Raw genomic sequence first — 6,000 nt, 5'->3', positions numbered from 1 at the left:
TTTTGATATTAGTCAGTCTGAGTGGTTATGTTGTGTACCAATAATGTCAGTATATACTTATATTGAAAAAAAAAATCATATACATCTCGGTGTCACTTTAATGAAGCTTAGAGCCGAAGGTACAGGAAAAAGCTATTTACTTTATATGGTAATGTAACAAATGTTCTTTTATATTGTTACCTAGTATACCTACAGAAAGTAACATACGTAAATAAAAGGCAAAACGAAAATGTGGCCTACCATTGATACGGACAGAATCCCTCAGACTCTCACATAATTTTAAATGATGTCAGTATTCCCAGATCCACTACAATTGATATCCTAGGTGTTACTCTAAACCTTAACTTAAGATGGACAGCTTATGTTAAATCCCTCGTTAAAATTGCTTCCAATAAATTGGGACTTATGTACAGAGTTCGTGAGTTCTTCACTGACGAGCAGATGGCCACAATATCCAAAAGTCATGTGCGTTCTCAGATCGAATACAGTTCACCATTGTGGAGTGGACGTGGAGCGGTTTCACTGAGGCAGTTTGACAAAATTCAAAGTAAAGCCATTAGATTAATCAGTAATCCTGCCATCACGCAAGACCTTCCTCCATTATCAGTACGTAGAGATGTTGCTTCTTTAGGATTATTTTATAGATATTTTTACCGTAAGTGTTCGGACGAACTGGCTTCAATTGTTCCTCCCCTTCACATTTTCCCCCGAAATACTCGGGCAGCTGGGAGCGCCCATGGATTCACACTCTCTCCCCCGCAATGCAGAACCTCTGCTTATCAAAATTCATTTATCCCCAGGACTACTACTCTCTGGAATTCGCTTCCTGGGAGTTGTTTCCTACAAACATTTGATCCACTTCAGTTCAACTCCAGTTGGTATGGGTATTTTATGAATGGAGGACGCCTTCAGGCATATGGACTTATTTTTTTTCTCCTTTGTTTTTCCTTCCTCCATTCATTATCTATTATAAAAAAAATATATATATAAATTTATTATATTTTCAATGAAAACTATTTAAGCTATGTACGAAAACGAAAGTAAAAATGAACTGGGGCTTTCTTTTAAAAGCTATTTATACAATAGCAATGTTTTTTTTCCATTATTTTAAACTGAAAGTAACATACTGTTACGAAATTATAACTTAGTGAGTAAGAATTAGTCTGAAAGAGAGAGTGAGGGAGAGAGCGGGAGTTAGAGACGGGGACAGTTATAAGTGTGTGTGTGTGTGTGTGTGTGTGTATGTGTGTGTGTAATTCACCGGGTCAGTCAGGATCACTTGATGGTCGTGATTGTCAGCTTTTACCATCCCGGAAGGGAGCTGAGAGCTCATATTGTCCGATCTAAGGGCAAGGCTGTGACCTTCACACACCCACACACCCGTCCCCTTGCTCTAGGGGGACAGTAACTACCCACTTCGTCAGTGAAACTTTTCGCAACCTGAGCGAGGCGCGAACTCCCGTCCACCAGTTGGCAAGCGAGAACGTTACCACTACACCAGCGAGCGGTTGTGTGTGTGTGTGTTGCCTACATCTAGCTGACATCCTTATTTGTCTTGAGGAAAGCAATCTTTTCAAAATTTGAATCAGACCTGCTGGCTCGTTTCCGTCGAAACGACAAATCAGTCTGCTGACCATGGCGGAATAAACTGAGACTGGCTAATCTGGCTTGCACTCAGTCCCCGTGCTGCTCGTCAAGCTGCCAGTTACTTAGTTTAAATGATCGATAATTAACTAGCAAATTCCTGTCTAATTATTGCACATCATTAATAAATGATAATTAATAAATTACTGATGTAATGTAGAACAAACATCATTAATTGACAGAATTGACGAATGTATTATTTTTCGTCATTAACAAATACAACCAAACCGTTGGCGTACTCATTGATTCCGGACCTGTATCTGTCGCGTGAGTACGGCCAAAAAGTAGCAGCGCTCTCAGTTCCGCTACTGGCAAAAATTATGGCGTTACCAACATCGCTATTAAAATAGTAGCGGCGCTAATCCCAGCTTTGGTAACAAAGGCACTCACTACTGACTAACTGTGCTACCTTCTGGTGCATCTATATTGGTTGGTGATGCACATGGTAGGTGGTGCAGCTGCCAGTCAGGACAGTGTTCGTGGTCGGTGAGCTAATAAAAGGTCTGGTGGGTATTTACCTGCTAATATGGCCGCAGAGGAAGATAGTTTTATCCTAAGATCACATCAGGGACACCCCAGTTTTACATAGTCTCTGACTCCTCATCTCCATTTCTCAGCAGGTTCAATGGTCGACGGTAAAATCTGCAAAGAACCAGAGTCAGGTGACCGAAAATCACTAAGAAAGTCATTAAAAAGATTAATGTGGTCTTACTGCAGGAGACTGGTGCCGAGGGACTGAGATCTGAGGCTGGCCCCTTACATGTACAGCATTTAGTTTTCATGTCTAGTTCAAGTGTGTACACATTGTGCATAAAGAAAATAACATAAAGTTGGCTTAGGGGGCAGGAGGCCTGCCTTAGTTTGAGTCTGGTGGAAAAGGAAAAGATGGCAGTTGACCAGATCATCAAATTTACCCAAAGTTGTGTTGATGCTGTCTCTTCTTTTTCCAGGTTAGATCGTAAATGGCGAGAATATTACTACTCAGTAGGAAGAATGTAAATTAGAACAGAAGACATTTGATAATAAGGTAGAGTGATGGGGCTGCATAAACAGTGTGGCTATAGTGAGGAGTGGTTGGAAGAAGTACATGGAGCTCTTGCCTCTCCTGACACTGAGAAAGCTTTCCGTCCATGCTAAGGGATGCTTGTATCCGGCATGTGTTAGGAGTGTAATGCTGTATGATAATGAGACCTGGGCAGTTCGAGTAAATTATGAGGATATTCGCAGGCTCAAACGTACAGAAATGGCAACAATTAGGTGGATGTGCAGTGAGTCCTTGAATGCGAGAGCGGGGGGGGGGGGATGCTACGTTTAGGATGGATGAGTTAAGAGGTAGAGTGGGACTGGACTGTGTTGGTTTTGTGATCCAGAGAGGAAGATTGAGATGGTTCGGACATATAGAGGGGATGGGGGATGACAACTGATTGTAGAAAATGAGAAGGTTGCAAAAGGTAGACCAAAAAAGACCTGGGACGAGGTGAATAAGTGTGACCTCGGGGGTAAGAGACATAATAGGGAGGCTGCCAGAGATCGAGCAGCATGGAAAGCCAGCATTTGGTGACTAACCCTAGACAGGTAATCTGGGGAAATCATGTTTTCGCTTGCTGTACCGACACCAAGCGTCACTCCGGCCTGGGCCTCTCAGTAGCCTCATTGTTCGTCCAGACATCATTGAGGGGACGGGGGTCAAGTTGCGCTCTCCAGAGGTTCCCTGGATACTGGGCTCCAAAGGCAGTTTTCGGGTAGAATCTACCCCAGGATACCTACATAGTGACTTTTTACACTTACTGACATATTTTGGGTTATGATTTTTTTTTTGTGAAACAAAAAGTTAATTTAACAATTATTAGACTGACTATTGTGTCAGATATGTTGGGGATCCTGTACAGTGAAGAACTAGTAACTGTAGGTAACCTTCAGGCCGCGTTGACCCATCAGGTAACCTGGGGTGGAATTAACCCCACAAAGGAAAAAAATGTGGAAAAAAAGTTCTTGTACATTTATTACTGTAAGAAAATACAGGAATAAACTTTCACCATCCGCCCCTCTCCCAATGACGACTCGAGGTGCCTGGAACCACTGTCTGACTCTCTTCTTCTTCATTTCTGCAACATTCACGGCCTTTCCTCTAACTTTCGCTCTGTTGAGCACCACCTCTCCTCCTCTAAACCTCACCTTCTTTTTCTAACAGAGACTCAGCTGTCTGAGGCAACTGACAGCAAACCCTTTTCTGTATCCTCCTACTTTCTCTATACTCATTTCAAAGCCAAAGGTGGCTGTTGTGTATATATATGCAACGACTTATCTTGCTCTCGTGTTCCTGAACTCGATTCTTCTGAATTCTCTACACTCTGGCTTCGGCTTTCCTGTCATTCTCTGACTAAATATATCTGTGCTCTTTACTTATCCCCTAATTCTACTGACTATCAAAAATTCTTCGACTATCTTACTTCTACGATGGAACACATTCTATCCATTTCTCCTTTCTCTGAAATCTCCATTCTAGGAGATTTCAATGTTCACCACCACCTTTGGCTCTCCTCTCCTTTCACGGATCCACCTGGTGAGCAAGCCTACATCTTTTCTATCCTTAATGACCTAAAGCAGCTTGTACAGCACCCTACCCGTATCCCTGACCGCCTTGGAGAGAGCTCCAACATACTTGACCTCTTCCTCACAACTAATCCTTCTGCTTACTCTGTTAATCTTTTCCCTCCGTTGGGCTCCTCCAATCACAACCTTATTACCTTAACCTGTCCTATCACTCCGGTACAGCCTGTGGACCCTCCAGGGAAACGTCGTCTGTGGCATTTTGGAGCCACGGACTGGGAGGCCCTCAGGCAGTACTTCTTTGATTTTCCCTGGAATGATTATTGCTTCCGTGGCCGGGAGCCATCTGAGTGTGCCTTGCGCATTACGGAGGTTATTCTCTCGGGCATGGAAGCATACATTCCTTTCTCATATCCTTTGACTAACGCAAGAAAGCCTTGGTTTAATCACGCTTGTTCTAATGCTGTCTGCAACAAGGAGAGGGCCTACAAAAGGTACTGGAGCCAACCCACCCCTGAATCACATCATCTTTACGTTTCTGCCCGGAATCGTGTTAAGTCTGTTCTTCGCTCTACTAAAAATAATTTCATCCATACTAAATGCTCTCAACTCTCCAACTCGAATTCTTCCCGCTCCTTCTGGCACCTTGCCAAAAATCTTTCTAACAACTTTACCTCATCATCCTTCCCTCCTCTCTTCTACTCTGATGGTTCTGTAGCTATTTCTTCTACTGATAAAGCAGATCTCTTCGCACAGACTTTCTCCTTCAATTCCACCTTAGACGATTCCGGTGCTGTTCCTCCATCACTTCCCCCCTCTGACTTCTCATGGCTGACATTAAAATTTCTTCAGTTGATGTATTTTCTGCCATCACTGGCCTCAGTACTAACAAGGCATATGGGTCTGATGAGATCCCTCCTGTTGTTCTCAAGAACTGTGCTTCTGTGCTTACACCTTGCCTAAGCAAAATCTTTCGCCATTGTCAGTCAACTTGTACCTTTCCTTCTTGCTGGAAGTTTGCTCTCATTCAGCCAGTCCCAAAGAAGGGAGACCACTCCCAACCATCCAACTATCGTCCAATTGCTTTAACGTCCTGTATTTCAAAAGTTTTCGAGTCAATTCTCAATAGAAAATGTTAAGGCATCTTTCCTATCACAACCTTCTTTCCGATCGTCAGTATGGGTTCCGTCAGGGACGCTCCACTGGCGATCTTCTCACCTACCTTTCAGACTCCTGTTCATCCTCCTTTCGGGACTTTGGCGAAAGCTTTGCCATTGCACTTGACACGTCAAAGGCTTTCGATCGAGTCTGGCATAAATCTTTAATTTCCAAACTGCCCTCCTACGGTTTCTGTCCTTCTATCTGTGCCTTCATCGCTAGCTTCCTTTCTGGTCGTTCTATAGCCGCTGTTGTAGACGGCTATCGTTCTTCTCCTAGATCTATCAACAGTGGTGTTCCTCAGGGCTCTGTCCTATCACCAACTCTCTTCCTTTTATTCATCAATGATCTTCTAAGCTGTACATCTAACCCTATCGACTCATACTCTGATGACTCCACCCTTCACCTTTCCATTCGGTTCCCACAACGCCCATCTCAACAGTTGCTTCAACAAACAAGGGATGAGGCTATGCCACACCTAATGTCTGACTTGGCTCGTATCTCTGACTGGGGTAAAAATAATATGGTTGTTTTTAATGCATCTAAGACTCAGTTCTTACACCTATCAACCCGACAAAATCTTCCACAGGTATACCCATTAATGTTTAATAATATTCAGCTTAATCCTGCATCATCCTTGAACATGCT

Source organism: Coenobita brevimanus, chromosome 30 (assembly GCF_032717465.1).
Source record: "Coenobita brevimanus isolate Jiangsu-jjx chromosome 30, ASM3271746v2, whole genome shotgun sequence".
NCBI lineage: Eukaryota > Metazoa > Arthropoda > Malacostraca > Decapoda > Coenobitidae > Coenobita > Coenobita brevimanus.
This window is presented reverse-complemented; position numbering follows the sequence as displayed.